Source organism: Toxorhynchites rutilus, chromosome 3 (genome assembly GCF_029784135.1).
Source record: "Toxorhynchites rutilus septentrionalis strain SRP chromosome 3, ASM2978413v1, whole genome shotgun sequence".
Classification (NCBI taxonomy): domain Eukaryota; kingdom Metazoa; phylum Arthropoda; class Insecta; order Diptera; family Culicidae; genus Toxorhynchites; species Toxorhynchites rutilus.
The window spans coordinates 207,234,110-207,253,530 of NC_073746.1; positions in this window are offsets into that span (position 1 = coordinate 207,234,110).

Sequence of the window (19,421 nt, forward strand, 5' to 3'; positions counted from 1 at the left end):
AGTCTTTCAGAAAAAAAATTAGCCCATGAAATCTTCCAGCAAATGAATCAAAACCTCCTCCAGTAATTCGCCGTACTTCTTTTTGTCTTGAATGCTCACCACCGTCGTAGTCCGAGAGTCCCGGGTTTATCTTGATTGTTCTCAATACCTTCCACCTCAGCTTCCGATCGTAACTTCTACTGCGACGCGTCCTCTGATCCATCCAAACAACAGTTGAACGTTCACAGAAACTTTTCAGCACATCATACACGGTCGATTTAGCCATTTTCAACATTTTCGCGATTTTAGTACCTGTCCACGCCGGATTTTTAATGTAGGTGTTCGAAACCAAATTCCTTCTCTCGGTTCCCAACCTTTCAAAACAAGACAGATCAACGGTCAATATTTTACCGTCGAAAGATAAAGGTTTTTCAAATAATTTGCTGTCGAAAGATTTCAGCCTACAACGATCGCTGCTATAAAATGAATGGTGATTGCAGATTCTAAATGTTTCAAGCTTTAGAAGGTTCATCTCGACCGTCCGTTGGATGGCGCCTCTTTGGTATCGAATAATCCTTATTCTCAATGTATCGTTCAGTGGTTTCATTGCTGTAATGGTAAGATGCACAAACAGGCTAAAACAATACTTTTTTTTGAAAGAATGGCAAATCTTCTTCCTAGGCATCCTTTCACGTAAATAGTTTAGTTGATAGAACCGGAAGTAACGAAAAATTTACTACCAAGACCACAACTGCTACACACCTACCAAACAAGATATTCCCAACATCGTATCAAATAATTTACGAACTCCTGCTTTAACCATTTCATTTGGTTCGTCATTAGGATTTGGTGCCACATTCGCTTTGTACGACTTCAGACCTGCACTTCACTTCACCCTTTGATTGAACGAAAGTGACATCCTGCCGACGTTGATGTTGTACTTCAAAAAAAAATGTCTTTAAAAAAGACCAAAATCCTTCTTCGTGATTCAAAACAATTATTATTTTCCTTATTCTCCTGTAATTGAAAACCCTTTTTTGTTTATTCAAGCTTATATTTTAGCTGATTCAGAAATAATCGACTTCGATTTAGAAATAATCAAGTTTTCTTGGACTCATGGATGTACTTGATTCTTCAAATGTCCCTGTAGACTTCAGTATACACACTTACACCTGCTTTCAAGAAAACAGGAGGCATCTTCAATCCATTCGACGCAACCCTTCGAAATACCATGACTCCAGAGGGTGGTATACGTAAATTTAAGATTTTCTGAAACACCCTCAGTCTTAGCTATCCGTTCGAGAATCGGATATCAGATCAATCGAAAAAATATCCGAAATGATAAACCAACAAATTAAAAAAAAAGATTGCGTAGCCGCGACAATAGAAACAACTAAGGGGGATAGCGAAAAGAGGATATTTGCGAAGTAAACTCCACCCTTGCATAGTGAGTAAGTTGTCGCTAGCAGAGTTGCTAACTAAAATTTTCAAAAATCAGGAAGACTGAAAATAAAAATCGGGAAGAAATCAGGATAGCTCATATTGGGCTGTCCGGGAAGTTCGTGACGATTTTTTAGAAAACGAAAGCATCAGTTTTAAGACATACTAGCTGACCCTGCACACTTCGTTCTGCCCAAAATGATTTTTTTTTGTTATCAATATTATTCACATTCACGTTTTCTTGCTTAGCGGGTCCAATTGATCTTCTAATTGACCCTTTACAATTTGCTTTTACTATAAATTTCCTAGTACTAGTATCAAAACTCGTCATTGTAATATCAAATTATTTTCAGACACAATTCTCGTTCAAGATTTTCCAATCACTTGCAAATAACATGTTTCTCCCTTACATGGAATACATAAAATATAATAAAATGATGACATCTTAAATGCGACGAGTTTTGCGCCTACCCTTTTGCTTGATTAGTTCTCGAGATATGCAGAAATTCATATTTCATTTGTATGACAGACCCCCCAACGTTAGAGAGGGGGAGGAGTGTCGAACCACCATAGAAACATTTATTGCCTCTTAGAACCATCACATGTCAAATTTGGTTCCATTTGCTTGATTAGTTCTCGAGTTTAAAGAGGGGGAGGAGTGTCGAATCACCATAAAAACATTTCTTGTCTCCTAAAACCTTCACATGCCACATTTGGTACCGTTATTTCTTGAGTTATGCAGAAATTTGTGTTTTTTCATATGGCAGCCTCCCCTAAAGAGAGGGAAGGTGTGTCGAATCACCATGAGAACATTTCGCACCCTCTATATTCACCTCATGACAAATTTGACGTCATTTACTTGATTAGTCCTTGAGTTATGCAGAAATTTGGGTTTCGTTGCTTGGTAGAAGCTCATAATTCAGAATTGCTACCCAATCGCACCAGTCACAGGGCACGTCTTCCTTCGGGTAAAGATCGGCTTTGGGGTTAGTTAATTGTTTCGCTTACCCAACTTCATTTTATAATCAGGTGCAATATTATCACGCATTTACTCAATAGCATCATTAGCTATGTTGATAGCACGTGTAAAACAACCATGCCTTGGTTCGATCTCCATTGACATCGTTTGGACTTTTTTTGTGCAATACAAAAAAGATGAAAAAAGAAAAAGACAGAGATGTCTGATTCCATACATACAAACATTTCAAAGCATTGAGGGACACATGATTTTGTTTGCCTATTTGACGGATACCCGACTATCCGGCCTCGAAGCTTGCCGGAAATCCGGCATCCGGCAAAACTACTATCCGTTCATCACTTATTTCGTGTTTATTTTTATTAGAATACTGGCTTGAGAATACTTGATTTAAGCTTGACGACTATTGGTACAAGGACAATCTCATGCAAATGTAAACATTGATTAAAATAATTCGAAAATTTGATTTTACACATAATTCTTTATGAAAAACTATACAGACGTTATTGTGCTTCCGTGGTCGAGTGGTTAGCGTCAAACCTAACATGGCGGGGGTTCGGGTTCGATTCCCGTTCTGGTCGGGGCAATTTTTCGTCAAAGAAATTTCCTCCATCTTGAACTGTGGTCACGCGTATTCTAGAGCTTGCCACTCAGAATGCATTCAAAGCGTGTTATTTAGCATAGAAATCTCAACTAAATACTAATGAAAATGACGCAAGTAATACTACGCTGAGACGGCGAAGTTCCTCTAGGAACGTCAGTGCCATTTAAGAAGAGAAGATACAGACGTTATCATCCTAACTCTAACTGTTCTCGAGATAAAACAAAAGGTATAGAAAATTATATTCGATATAAAACCATTTAAGCATATCATGAACTCTCAATCATTATGGAATCGATTAATTTTTTACAGTTTTGGGCTATGATACCCCGTGACAATAAAAGTTCGATCATAGAAAATAGCTTGGCGATTCACTGTTTACGTGAGATATTTTTAGAATACAGATTTCACTTTTTCGCGAGAAGCCAACTGGTTACTTTCTCCTTATTGTACGTTTTACCTATGTAACGTATATTGCACCACTAAATTGTTCACGGCACTTGACAAATGATGTTCAAATATTATACACACCAAAAAAAATTGACAAAAACTGCATAAAATGAGGTCTGAGGTTGACACATTATTTCTCCAACGGCAACTGCACAATCGTATGACACCGAATCCGAATAAATGCTCAACGATCACTTTCTCAAGAAGAAAAAAACCCAGTTAATTCCGGCTATCATCTTGATGTTTTTTCGCTGGCCAATGTCGAATGTGTTAAGGATCTGGGTGTTTATTTGGACTCCAAGCTCAACTTCAAATCACATGTCAACTATGTCGTCGGTAAAGCCTCCCGCTGCCTTGGGTTCATTATGCGAATTGCGAGAGATTTCACCGAAGTCTGTTGCTTGAAATCTCTATTCAGTGCTTTAGTTTGTTCTACCCTGGAATATTGCTCATCGATTTGGAACCCTACTACCTGAATGGAGTCAATAGAATTGAAGTCGCGCATAAACGGTTTATTCGGTTCTCTTTACGGCGTCTACCCTGGAACAACCCTCATCAATTGCCAAGTTATGAGAGCCGATGCCAACTAATAAGTCTAGAAACACTACAAGTACGACGAGACCTAATCCGCGCCTTATTAATGTCTGACGTCTTGATGGCTAAAAGCTCAGTGATTCTTGAAAACATAAATTTTAACGTTCAATCTTGAACTCTACAAAACAATATCTTCCTTCGAGTACCTTTCCGTCGTACTAGCTATGCATGCAACTCAGCCGTTCAAGGTCTACAGCGGCTGTTCAAAAAAGGAGCTTCGGGTAATGACTACCATACTTCACGAAGAGCGGTTCGGTGAAATTTCATTACTGCGATAAGAAATTTTCATTAATAACAAAGGACAGTAAAGTGTCTATTGATTTACCAAAAAATGAATAAAATAAATAAAATGAGTGAATAAAATTTTCGCATTTTTCTGTGTTTGAATGAGTATAAGATTTTCACGCAAAAATATTTGATGTTACGTATCTTTGCGATGAAGTTATGCTGTTTGTGCCTCAACTAATTGATAATGTTTTGATGTCATCTCGAAATCTGCCTTACAGACACAGATAAATATAAAATATTTCCCACGTCATAAGATAGTGTGTTGTGTCTACGATATCGTCAAACACGCTTTTCGTATGCTAATAATCGCAACAGCGACACCGTGGTGAGCGGAACGAAAGTAAAGGCGACTCTTATGGGTGAGAAAATTCACAAAATTTGAGTGTCATCAAATGAAGCGATTTTCTGCTGCTACAAATGATTTAATTAAATCAAGTATGCAAAACAGATTCCTCCGTTATAATCTATGCCTCACATTCACCAGAGAGAACACCCTTCCCGACCCTACGCCTTAGTGCTACATGACATCCCCGCCGAGTGAGAGACGCGCTAGTCCATGTAAACAATCATCGATAGTATCATCATCATCGCCGCCATCGTCGTCGTCATCATGCTGCCATTCGCTCCCTTATGGGCCGTCATCCAAATATAAGTCGAAGTCGAAGCTCCAGTTTAGCCTCCCCCCACAGATATTCAGCTGCTGATTGTGGCAGCGGCAAAACGTTTAACACCGCATCACCATCATCGTGGCCGACATTGTCGTAGTCGTCGCGCGTTTCGTTTGTTCTATCGTTGTTTTTCCTGTTTTCCTCGCCCCCGTACGATGTCGAATCACGCGCCTTCACATCCTATCGGTAGATTCGCTATTCGGGTAGCGGCACCTTTTTGGGGGGTGACAGTAACCAGTTTTTAATGGTATTTGAGACTCTCAGGATATGGTTTTGAGATCGTTGCGATAGGTCTGTCCCCCACTCGTGTACGAGTCATTTGGGGAGCAGTCGGTTTTTGACGTGCAGTTGACAAATATGTTAGCTGATTATGCGTATAAAATTCCATCCATATTCATCCATCGTTCTCAAGCTCGCCAGAACATCTGTCTCAATAAACTTTTCATTTCGAACATTTTGGCTCTGACTTAACAAAAGGTATTTTTCAACCTGCACATTTTCAAAACGCAAACGAACACTATGGGTTTTTTTTTTGAATTTGGTTAGGGTGCCGCCGACCAGTCGCATTGTGTTCGCCGAATGCAAAGTAGGGGACCAGGCTCGAATGCAAACATAAAGTGAAATCCATTCGTTCCATGCGGCTACCGTTGAGCAGTTGTGCGCTTACGTTCTGGGAATGCCGAAATCCCGAAAAAGGACCTCAGTGGAGCGAAAAAAAACACATTAAAATGTGTAACAATAAAACGAAATCAATATTCAATTTACTGGCGTGCTATTTTCTTACGAATATTTTCATTTGTGAATAGGAAATCCATAAAATGGAAACGATAACGATTATAATGAACCCTCGTTTATTCGAACGTTCACTCAACGCCCTGCGTTGAGGCGGCCAAGGTGCCGAAGCGCGTTTTGTTTTGCTATCGAAGTTTTTTTCAACAAATTGAACGCTCACGTATTTGAGTGCCCCACCGAAAATCGTGACAATTACCTTTCCCGGGACTCGTTTTGATAAACACATCAACTTGTCATAATGCGTAGCACCTCGCACATTGAACTATCTCGCGGAATGTGTGGGTGACCAGAGCCACATACACATTAATTGAACACTAGTATTAAAAATACGATTTGATGGGTAGCCATCTGGCACAAGGAGCGAATTTTCTCAAATTACTACTCACGGGCTGCGGCCGTTCTGTAATGCACTGTTCCTCCTAATAATATCGTCAGAGGGGAAAAGGGTGACACATTTTCTAATCAAAATACGACTTCAATTTTTTTTTCGTTTTAGGGAAAACCAGTGCGTGTGTGTAGCCGAAAACCCACGGTGAAATAAAAACTTTTGCGATAATGAGTTCAAGATAACACTTTCGGCTTTCAGTGGGAAAATCGATAATGATAATGGAGCATATGTGAAGGTTTCATTTCAAAATAATGTTGAGTTTGACGTTTGATGAATATATTGCACCTGTCGGTGTATTGATTCTGGCCGGTCTGCTTTTCCAAATAATATAATCGAAAACATTCCATGATTGTTCAAACTGCATTACACTTAACTTGCGGCTCTTCTGGGTGACTAATCCGGTGTTACTTTATTTTCAACAAATTTGCATGTGTAACAATAACGATAGACGTAGAATTCATTACCGGTTTTCAATTTATTGAGTATCAACAAGCGCATCGTGAATTAACAGCATTCACGACTCATTTGTCATCCTACTAGCGACCAAACGGCAGCGAGGGTTCTCCAAATAACTGAGACATTAGTTTAGTTTTCCAAATTGCCCTTTATGATTTAAGCCAGCGCACTCATTATCATGCCGGGGATTCGGGTTCGATTCCCGCTCTGGCCAAGGGACTTTTCGTCATGGAAAGTTCTTCCGACCTGCCTTGGTACTCGCGTATTCTAGAGCTTGCCGCCCAGAATACATTCAAGGCGTCTCAACTGAATTGTAATTGAAATTTGATATCTACGTTGAGATGGCTAAAGTTTCACTGGGCACGTGAGCGCCATTCAAGAAGATAATTAAAACCATGATCTTCATCATTCAAGTCACAGTCTCGCACCAGCTAGCAGACAGCAGTCTTTCTCAATGCTGATGTCGGACAAAACTGCTCGATACAAAGGAAGAATGGAACAGAGATATCGCACACAGTGGTGCAATTTTGTTCGGCGAATGCATCTGTACTGGGGAGTAAAAATTTCCTAAACGAAAGCGTTACGTTTGGGGTGCACGGATTTGAGCGTTAATACCTCTGTGTTGGCTGAACACTTTTGAAAGATACAGGCTGTATGAGTGATGTTTGTTGCATACTGACCCAAAAACTTTCTCCCATAGCTCAAAACTTACTTCGAAAAAATACTATTGGAATCATACAAAATCTATGAATATTGGTGAAATTAAAAAATATCTATAAACTAGCCTTGAAAGTCCATCGAAGTTAAGATTAGTCGGCGGTTGATGCCTATCGCCGTGGAAGTACTATACATATTGTGCTCGCCCTGGCCAACCTAAGTTTCTATTTTGTTACTTTGTTGAACGGACGTGTAAAACTCAGAATATACGCGAAGTAAGCATAGTTCCAATCTTGCACTGACAAGTAGAAGAAAGCAAAAGAGAAATATTAAATAGGACGTGTCGCGTCGTTCTTCGTACCGTTATGTGGAGATTGGTGGTATATGGTTGAATCACACGTACGAGTTGTTGATTTAATGCGTTATGAAATAGATGATGGTGGTGGGGGCACAAATATGTAATCGCTCGGGCCGCACTGTGTCTAGCACGAGCAGAATGCTCACGAAGCATACCGAGTGCGCTATGTGCATTGGCAATGAAGATACAACTCTCGTGTATTGTTCTCGCGAGAACTAGAACGAACAATGGATCACCCATCTTCAATTGCTTCTACAGAAACACGCAGACCCACCGGTCCTTTTCGAGCAAAGCATTCGACTGAAGAGTTATTTTAAAAATTACAATGCATTCTGGCGAGTTTAGGGAATTTACCTCATTCGGCACAAAAACAACATCGTTGATTTCGTACCACTCCATCACCGGTTTCGCGTAAATCCACGATGTCAGATCGAGTACTTCTTGGCAAATTAGTAGACCTTCTTCTTCCGGAACTTCTCCGGAGCATCCAAGTGGGATTTTCCGACGAAAAATTCCAGGCCGGCGATCTCCGTGGCGTTTGGTTTAATGTAACTTGGAAGCCATCTCGATTACCACTTGAAAGATTGTGACGATGTTTTACACATGTAAACATTACACTCTAAACTAATTTTACCCAAAATTTCATCTATTTTTACTCATGCAATAAAAAGTTATACACAAAAGAATGTGTTGCATTTTTTCGAGTACACTATTATTGTGTGAATTCCGATTTTAATATCTATACTCTTGGTATATAGAGGGGTTGTTTTTAAAGGCGTCGAACATCAAATTGAATAAAACACAGATGAATGGTGTTAATAAATAGAATGAATTTTAATTTGGCTTCATTCAAAATATAATCCATTTGCCATTTGACTATGATTTTGGACTTATGGCTACCTCGGCTAGGTTTGCTTTGAGTTTAATCTAATTTATATAGAAAAGTATAGCCAAGTAGTATTGAATCACTTTCTTAAAAGCGACAATCTTCTTAAAAAGCTAAATATTAAAATGTCATCAATTCTTCAAAATTAATTTCTACATTTTCGACATTAGCCACTGGGTATCAACTTTAGAAAAATGAACCAGTATTATAAAAAAAATCAAACTATCGAAAAGTGGTATTTCATTATTATTATTAAATTTCGATTTTTTTTATTTTTCCCATTGATTTCCAAAAAAAAAATTAAAACTTGCAAGTAATGAAAGTTTATTTGACAGAAGATCATGGGCTGTTTATATTGGATGGTCTTCAACACTCCTCCTCAACCCATTGAATTTCGTAATTCCATTGCTTCGCGGTACAAGTTTATCTTTGATGGAGGTAATGGTTGAACCGTCTACAGTCTGCTTATCAGTGCTAATATACTCTACTTTGATGTCACCTTTGTCGCAACAATCACGGATGAAATGATGACGTTTATCAATATGTTTCATCCTTGGTTGATAGCCATCATTCCTCGCCACGGAGATTGTACTTTGATTATCGCAATAATAAGAATGGCTCGATCCTCCTCGAACAATGCTCTTAAACACTTCCACCACAGCTGCCGATAAAGCCATGTACTTGGCTTCACAAGTGGACAGAGCAACGGTTTGTTGTCGATTGCAGCTCCATGATATAGCTCTTCCAATCCTACAGGATACGTATTCACCGCTCAAGAATACGTATCCTGTAGTTGATTTCCGATCGTCATGGTCAGACGCCCAGTCGGCGACGGCCAATCCTTCAATCATTGATTTCTTATCATGCTGGTATACCAAGCGATATTTGGATGTTTCTTTTAGGTAACGTAGCAGGTGCTTCACCGCATTCCAATGTCGCTCACCGGGATTGCATTTTGCATCGGCTGAAAACGTTCACCGCATAACAGATGTCCGACCGCGTTCCTTTGGCAAAGAACGTACGGCGGCCAATAACGGAACATTTTTCATGCGTTCCACTTTTTCGAAGGACACATTTGCTTCGCCAATTTCTCTCCTACGTTCATAGAGAAGTCCCGGGTTCGGGGGTGGACATCTTTAATCGATCCAATTCCGATCCAATAATATTCTAACAAAAACTCTATCATGTATGTTGACCATTTTCAACACTCCAAAATCATTTTAACTTCTTGCTAATTCCTTTCATTCAGCCAGCCGAGACACTCACGACGGAATCTTGAGAGTGAATTAATAGATTTTATGTCAGTTGGAAGCAGATTCCACTAAATAATTGCACGTATAAAGAAAGTATTGCTATAATTTGAAGTGTGATAACAAAGTGACGAACTCTAGTGCTCCGATACGGTTGTAATTTATTGAACAGATAGTGGGGACCGTGATGGAGAATTTTAAATAATGTGACATATCGTCGTAATGTCAAGAAACGAAACGAACATCCCAACAGCTGCCATTGTAAGTGTGATTCTCTAGAGAACGTAGACAAGTTGAAGACCGATCGAACACAGGGGTTTACCGCTACCCTCAATCGATCACAAGCAGCAATTGAAGCCTTCAAAATCAATACAGATCCATAAGTAAAAGAAGGTGAAAGAAGGATTTTAAATAACTTGATTTTTGTAGAAACGGATAGCATACTCGCTGTGAGTCTAAGATGCCGTAAGCCTGCATAGATTTTCCCGCAATTGACTTGCACAATCCATTCATGGTTAGATTGGAGATGACGGATTCCCAGTTGCTAGAGATAGTTCTCAAAATTTATATTTTTGAACTCCCAGCCGTTGTCCGTTTTAAGCTCCTTCAATGTAATCCCACTCTGAGGTTCAGCTTTGTTTTGGAAGTCTTTGAACTGTTGCAGCACTTTTTCTTGTGACTTGGTGCGCAGAAAGTAAACAAAAATTTGTCTTGTCTGCTCATCGATAAATGTCAAACTGTATCGGTAACCTCCCTTTTCCCTTTTCTTCAATTGGTCCAACGATATCCGAATGAACTAATTCGAGCACTTCATTAGCACGGGACCCAATATGATTGAATGAAAGCCGTGTATGCTTCCCGATGGCACAGGTTTCACTTTGACCAGTGTCGGTTCCATTGAACTTGATTCCTTCACCCATGCCATTTTGTAGTTTTATCAGATTACGTGATGCCAAATGACTCTTGCGCTTGTGCCACAAGTCTGCCGATGCATGCGGTGTACAAGCTAGTGCCATATGTGGTTTTTGGTTCAACTTGAATAAGCCGTCCGAACGACTTCCTGTTGCGATGACCTACTGATTGAATTGAAGAACAGGAATCAAAATACCAATCGTTATCTTCTACGCCGTTTGGCATAGACATCATCGTACAGAAGGTATCCTCTTTTTTGCCTGGTGCTGAATTGCTGAACTTGTTCCTTTGCAGTACAGTTTCTTGTTATGTGGTCATATTTTTCACACCGACGACAATGTGGACCTTTTCCTTTCGATTGTATTTCCTTGACAACCCTCTCTTGCCTAAATTTCGAATTTTTCTTTGATTTGAATGAAGAATCGGTACAAGTAGGCTCTAATAACTAGTTTCCTGGAGCAACTTGGTTCTGATCATGTCTCCTGTAATTTGTGTACCAGCAGTTTGCAGTCCAATCACGATAGTGCGATACTCTTGCGGTAAACCTGCCAATGACAGCATACCGATCAATTTATCGTCCAAGGGAAAATCTATTCCGATCAGCTGGTGGGCGGTGGAAATCATTCGATTGACATAGGCCTCCATTGAGCCACAGCTTAGCAAATTCGTCGTGATGAGTTTGTGCAGCAGCCCCCGCTGGCGAGTCAATCCAGTATCTTCGAAGGTATTCGTCAACTTTTCCCACACCTCCGTTGTTGTTTTCACTTCCTCGACGTGAACGAAATTCACCGGTTCAAGGAATAAAATTATTTTACCTCTAGCGGTTCGAATTTTCCGGTTGTCTAAAATTGAGCTTTCTCTGTCCACGTGGTATGTGGACAACCCCCTACAACACAGTGTAAAACTAGGACGACTAAATGAAAAATTAGAAAAAAAACATGGCCGGACATTTTAGATTGTATCACCGTAACGGTTTTTTCTCTCTCGAAACACACCACACCGACTGCAGCATTCAGCCGTAAGCTTCAAAAATATAATATTCATTGCCATCGGACGATCACCCTCCCCTAAGTAGGGCATAAATTATAATTATTTCTGTCCCGAAAGCCATAATTTCGCCGTACAAGCGTATCGTCAGCATGCCCATCGGCGGCCGGCCGACCAACGGTTCGTCACTGCAGGAAATTGAATTTGCATGTGTTTCCCGTGGAGAGGAGAGGGCGAGACGAGGAGAAAACTATTCGATTTTGGATTATTTTTGAGTGCAATCAATATGCAACATGGAGGGTTTCGTGTTTTTTTTTTGTTCCACTTTCTATGAACTATGAACGATAGGAATTCAAATTGGCAAAAGTAGCCCTAATTTACATCGCCCTCGTATTTTGTATCGAATATAAAAATTCGTATATATTTGATGCTTTAGGGATATGCTGAGCGCGCACCGATGGGAAGAACATAAGACAGTTATCAGCAATTGCGTAACGTGCAAATTAGAACATATACGTAATTTTATATGCTTCTGAGTGCGATGAGAAGGCGAAAACTGGATGAATTTGTAAATCATTGTGTACGGCGTGCGTTAGAACCGAAATAAAAGGATGATACGGAACGAAACGAAATTTTTGGTCAGTAATGGTACGATATTTGATATTCGAGCAAAAATTAATCATTTATCTGGAAATGCTATATCCCGATTGAAGTGTGCTATTCATACGGGGCCATATGCTGAGAAAAATGAAAGATAAGTGCGGATGATTACATCGACATCAACAAAGAAGCGGACCTTCTCAATGGCGTATGAGATGGGCCTTGAGTACTACAGCAAATCATTGTACAAACAAAAAAAAAACTAACAAAAGGTACTTGTTTAGTGAAAATTCAGGCGTTCAGAACTACAACAACCAACAACTATAATAGATCAAAAATATCCATATATTAAAAATTTTAAATGATGTATTTAAAATTCTATTAGATTATTGAGAACATGCAGAAAATATTTATATGGCAAATCAAAAACCCAAAAAAAAACAGATTTGGAACAATATGTATGAAAAAGGTATCCCCAGCTATATGCAAGCTCTAGAAGTAATAGAATAAGCTCGTATTGAAATTAATGCAAAAACAGGCAACAGACAAACAAAAAACATCAGTAAATGTAATTTAATCAGCAAAAGAAAATTAGAAAAAAAAGAAATTATAAATTTATTGATTAGTTATAGAAGGATGGAGGAATTGCATTGCACGATTAAATGACATATAACATAATACAAAGTACCTTCAAAACCAAATGAGCGTAAAATCAAAAGAGTCTGCGTTTGGAGATTTAGCTCCTGCAGGCTCCATAACAAAAATGAATCAAATTTTTATCGTCTAAGGATGTCAAACACACAGTCTGTTTGCAAAAAAAGTTCTGTAAGTATTTCACTGACCGTATGTTTTGTTATTTTTATTTCTACACATACACTATTGATTCGTAAAATGTAAAATATTCAACTCTGTATAACCTTAGGATGCAGTTGTGTGGTGATTCTACCTGTGTGGCTTAGTGTGGAGCAAATTTGTTCAGAATTTATTGTATTCTTTTCGTTTATAGATTTTCGTTGCTAAATTGTAAGTAACTCAAACTCAATTTCATATTTCTATAAAATCCGCGATTTGTTCGTCTGTTTTGTTTTGTTGTTCTTCGCGCGAAGCAGAAATAAAATTCCTCTGTGTTGGGTGCTGCTGCTCAAGAAAAGGCAATATTCTAAAGAAAATCTAAATTATGAATGGATCATGATGATGACAGTAAACTCAAGCAATGAGAAATGCAACGTCTGCTTGAAAATTCGAATTTTTTCATTCAAAAATTGTGAATTCTAAAACCGGACAAACTATGATCATTTTTCGGACAAACCATGATCAGAGGTGGACAAACCATGATCATAATTTCTCTTTGAAGAAAAACGTTAAAAAACATAGGAATTTGAATCTCGTCTCGATTATACGTGATTTTCATGAAGAAAAATCGATTTGCATTTACTAGTTGCGTGAAAACATCTCAAATCGGACAAACCAAAATCGTGTACCCTACCTCACATTGAACAAAAAATAAACGATTGATTTCGCTACTAGGTGTTTGGGACTTTTTGGAAAGCGAATTTGTCTTTTGACGGAGGTAGGCCGGTTACAACTATTCATAATGAGCGCGTTTTCTCTCATGCTTTGCGATTTTTATCGCCAACTGATCAGAAGAACAGCGCAGCCATATTTTGGTGCCAATGTCTCGAGCACAAAACAGCTGAAATGTAGGTGATTTTATTGGTTTTGAACCCTACTGACACCTGCGTAAGCTGAGATGTAAGCACTTTTATGGTTTTTGTGCCCTGTGATGTTGTGTGTCAACTACTGCAAAATATTAGAACGATGAGACGGCTAAGTCCTTCTAGAAACGTTAGTATCATGGAAGCATTTTCTGCTAAGTATTTGGTTTCATGAATCCACTTATTGTTTGTAACTAGTTCTTTGGGAGTGCTCTACGGAAAACCACTTCAATAAGAGAATTTATTGGATGTATTTCTTATTTCCGGTTCGCTGTAAAAGTTTTCCAGTTGTTGAAACCAGTTTAAAAAGCACAGTGGAGTCAATTAAAAGGATGATGAACATAAAACCATGTTTGTTGTTGTAGCTTGTTTAACTTTCAGCAGGCTAGAGCTCGTGAATTTTTTTATTCTATCTGTTTATTTTATTAGGCTCATTTAGCAATTCAGCTGTAACAGAGCCGAATTTATTCGTGTACATTTTTGTCTCATGTTGTATATTACACAGTAGCTATTCGGACGTAAGAGTATTCCTATTCTATCGATACACAACATATGTCGCCTTTTTTCGGCGTAAGTATATTCTTATTGTTAGAATGTTCACAGTTGGACTGTTCACAGCGGGACTGTTGATATGAAGCTTCCATTGTTGTATTATAAATAGCACCAATTACCGATGCAGCAGACCGTGATGTAAGCGGTATAGGACTGGGATTACCGTCACATGATGAGTGTTGCGTGGACGTAATAGCGGAATAACACAGTTAAGGTTAAGGGCCCTGAGTTTTTGTTTTTAATTGATAAAAACTAGCAGAAAATATCGTTTTCAGATGGATGTGGAAGGCAATTGAATGTAAACGTCACTTCACGATGTAAAAACTAGCTATGGCAGCGCATGCTATCACGCACACTACGCTCGCAAACTGTACCATTTGCTCCACCTTATATTCCGGGTCATGGAACGTAAACAATACACTCTAAGCTACTTCTACCCAAATTTTCAAGAGAAAATATCCAATGGGTAATTTTCTACAACGTTTTTTCTCTGATACAATTTGATTTAGGACACCCTTCAATACTAAGTCAGAGAATGATATACTGCTTATTTTCTCACATTTGGTGTGCTTTTTTCATCCTTTGAAAAAGTCGCCTCTACGACCGCTTGAATGCGTTTCAACGTTAAACAATCCCTCGCGAAGGCTTCATACCGTGGCCGCAACATGGGATGTGTCTTCAGCTTTCGGTACAGCATCCTAGTTTGTCGTCGAAAGACTCGGCCGTCGTCTGACCACTACTGAATCGTCTGCGGCTTCTTGAACGACTGCACCACCCGGGATACCGTCGAATGATGGATTCCCGGATGATTCTCGATCCATCGCAGTCGAGTTTTCCTCATGTCATCTCAATAACCATTTGACATATTGTGATGGAATTCGTAAACATAACGCTCTTTGCTAGTTTCAGTCAAAATTCATCAATTTTTACCTACACGCTAAAAATTTACCAACTAATCGATGTGTCTAACTTTGTTCTAGGTTCAGTTTTTAGAACTGAGATTGGAATCATGAAAACATTTGTAAACATTCCTTTTGCTTCAGATTTCTGAACGAATTCTTTCGGAAAGTTGTAAATTGAAAGTTCCTCACACCGTTTTTCATCCACATTTTTCAGTATTCCTGAGACGAACTATGATCAATAGAGTTTTAAAACTTCAACAACGTGGGCCAAGTATTTGATGCAGTCTTTGTGCGCTAGTTCATATAACAAGGTATTACGTTCATCGTACAAATGGGTCTTCTTAAAAGAAGAAAAATACAAGAAAGCAAGAAGCCCCCAACGAAAGCCCCGGAAAAATATAGCATCTACGCAGTAAGTCATCGTGCGCGACGTCACTTTCCTTGGAAAATACATCAGCCCAAATTGTACCGAAAACATCCTCTGGGTGGGGTACATTCGTCAACTATTGCGCTTCCTTTAGACGGAAAACTTTTCTAGAATGGAAATTGAGAAAAGAGGAGGGGAACGAGGAAGAAGTGAGGAGGAAATCGAACACGATAAACATCACCCTCGGTGTGGTCACGTGGAGGGAGTGATGGGGGAGAGTTGTGTTGCCGTATGAACTATACGAATAGATGCTGCGACTTGCTCAAGTCAGGAGCAAAGTCATAATCTAAAGAATTTTGCGAGAAACGGAAAAGAAATACATCACGTTTGGAACGAAGCTGTCGTGCACCGGAGTGATTGCGCTCTTGTGATATGGTGAACGACAACAGTGGGCATGGTATTCTCGAAAGGAAAATCAAAATGTTGCTCGCAAAAAAAAAAGAATAGGGCGGTTAGGACCGGCACAACAGCATGTAAGATTGGGCATATACGATTTTTTTTCTTTTTGAACGAAATTGAGCCTTTGTGGTTTGCCGCATATGCGATGGCGGAGATTACTTTCGGTGCATTTGCCTTCCCATTTTTGCACCGTAGAGAAAAACTAACCAATGCCTTTCTACATCTTTGACCTAAATCGTTCGATATGGTTATGGGGGAAGTATTCGGCTCAGAATAATGATTGAATTTGCTTCATGCAATCCGCAGGATGCAATATGAAATAACGAAACGTGCTTGCAAATTACACTTTGCCTATTCTATACAGTTATTTGTTCTACAAATAATGCTTCGAGTACGAATACAAACTCCAGCCATATTTTTTAGATGAGCCATAAATCAAAAATTTCCATCAACCCGACGCTGTGAAACATTTCAAAGGCAAAACTCATCCACACAAATGTTTTGATATTCAAGAAAATGGAATTTTCTCTCCGCATCTTCATCTTCTAGTGGCGGCTGATGAGATACGAGTAATGTAAGTTTTTCTTTTCTTTTCAACTTTCTGGACTGACACGAATGTCAAACAGGGTTGGAGGATTTTGAACTATGCGACACCTTCGAGTATCCGATGTCTTTTTTTTTGGGTCGCTATCGAAGCTGTCGATGTCGGAAGAGAAAAAATCAAACCCGGTGACACCCGAACACAAGATACGAGACGTTCTTGTTCTGATTTATAGATACGAGAAAGATGCTGATGATGATAAAGAAAATTTCAACTCAACAACTTTTTCGGCGTGTTTTCGCTATCGTACTTCGTCCTTGCGTTGAGTTTACTGAGCGTAACCATTTTCTGTAAAAAAACAGCCTAAAATAAATGAAAGATGATTTATACCCAAGATGAGACAAAAAAATGGAACGAAATGCAGGGAGCAGGTGAAGAAGGCTTCCATCCAAACTTGATATATATCTCAATCTTCATGGTTTTTTTTTGAGTCATCCAACGCAACTCGGAGGCAGGGGTTCAATTCCATTGAGGTTGAAATTTAGATATTGTTTCGGTGTCGATGCTAGAACAAAAATTTAATTAAATTCCAAGATAGTACAGAACTCTGGTTCGATGATACCCTTGACTCGATCTGCATCGCTGCTGCACAGAGGTGGTGGATTTTTTTCGTCGTTCAACTCGAATCGAGCAGAATGAATAATTTAATAAAATTTCGAGAAGGGAAAATTTATTCAATTTTTGAAGGATGCATAAATTATGCAGAACTAAACTTTATCATCCCTTGAAAAACCTGGGTGTCGTTGCCTAGTTGAGCTTGGAGTGTATTTGGTTTCGTTTATTTTGCGAAAATTTTAATCATTGAAACGTATTGCAAATTTCTGGTAGGCACGGAGCCCTGCTGCATGTAACGAGAACGATGGGTAATTTTACAAAATTGGATTGCATTCTCCGTGGCGTGTTCAGATGTATATTTTATTTAGAAAACGTAGGAGAGTTCAGTCAAGGAGCTCTAGTGTTTCAGGTGGGATCAGGGTCTTCCTATTAAATGTAGTTGAGGAATGATGGGATGTTAGAATTGGTTGGGTCCATAATCCATCGTTTAGTTTCCTTGCTGATAGGAATAGCGGCATTGTCTAGTTGGAATGTAATTTTTTGCGACGATATCTACGCAAAAACGTTAGGAGAAAGGATTCCAGATCATGTATGTAATCTTTGCTTTTCATTTTGGAAGATGTGAAAACTATCTTGAGCTTTCAGGTTGCACAACATTTCGCCCAAACCATACACGAGCCTTCACCAAAGTTTCTGATTGAAAAATTCTGTTCCTCCTCCTGTAAATCACGCCAGTACCCGTTCAAACCATCAGGACCATCCAAATTGAACTTTTTTCGTCAGTGAAGATAACCTTGCATAGAGGAACTTTTCGTTATTATTTGTTTTATCCCATTTGTTTATTTATTTAGGCTCATTAGCATTTCCGCTGTAGCGGAGCTGTACATGTTACATGTTTATGGTATCTTCTTGGATGGCACTAAAGTTCCCAGTGGAACTTTTGCCTTCTCAACGTAGGTATTACTTGCGTCAATTAGTAGTACATAGTTGAGATTCCTATGCCGATGTTGATGGTATCTATGAATTGTAAATAACACAGTAGCCATTTTAGGCGTAAGAGTTTTCCTTTTGTTTTTCCATTGTTCAGTAGACCGGACAGCGGAGACAGTTGATATGATCAGTGTTGTGTTATTTGTAGCACAACAGCCCGATGTTTTTGGATATGGATATGGATAGTGAGAGGCCAGGACACCGACACTGAATCGATCTCCATCGCTGATGATTGTTGCGTAGACGTAGTTATTCTATAACAACACGAAGATTTTTTTTTTTTTTTTTATATCTGTATTATAGTGACTTTCAACACTTTTGGCTGGTTCGTCACTTTTTACTTCCAATTTTGGAAGAATGTTGGGAGTGAGAATTGAACTCGTGATCTTCAGCGTGAGAGGTATGGATGTTACCACTACGCCAGATCGGCTCCACAACACGAAGATGGTCAATTGAGGGCCCTGAGTTTTGAACTCGCAACCAATGTGGCAACGAAAACCCTTAACTTTTCGTTATGATTTAAAGCAAAATGTATTCTTTTGAAAACATTCTTTGTCATAACATACCATGTCCCACTGTCGGTTCATGTGAGTTTCGGCAAAACTCAGACGTCTTTCGATGTGAGATGGTGTAAGATTAGGAGCTTCAATCTTTTTAGCCCTTTTTTTGTAACGACTTTTTACCAAAACTTGATGAATTGTTCGCCGAGAAACATTTTAATTCAAGGATTGCTTTATTTGCATAAGCGATTCTGAGGTATTCGGAGTTGTTCTAACTATTTCCCGCTTATCCCGGTCGAAAAGCTTCGATTTACATGGAGCTCTCTTATTTTTACCGTTTCCTTAGGGATTCGTCAAATAATCAGAAGTTGGACAGAGTGTAGTCTGTCGTGGTACAACTAACCATGAAACCGGCCTAGTGATTTTCCACACGTTTAGTTATATTTAGCAGTGGAGGATTTTGTTGGCGCGATCTCAGTGCCAAGACAGTGATAAAAC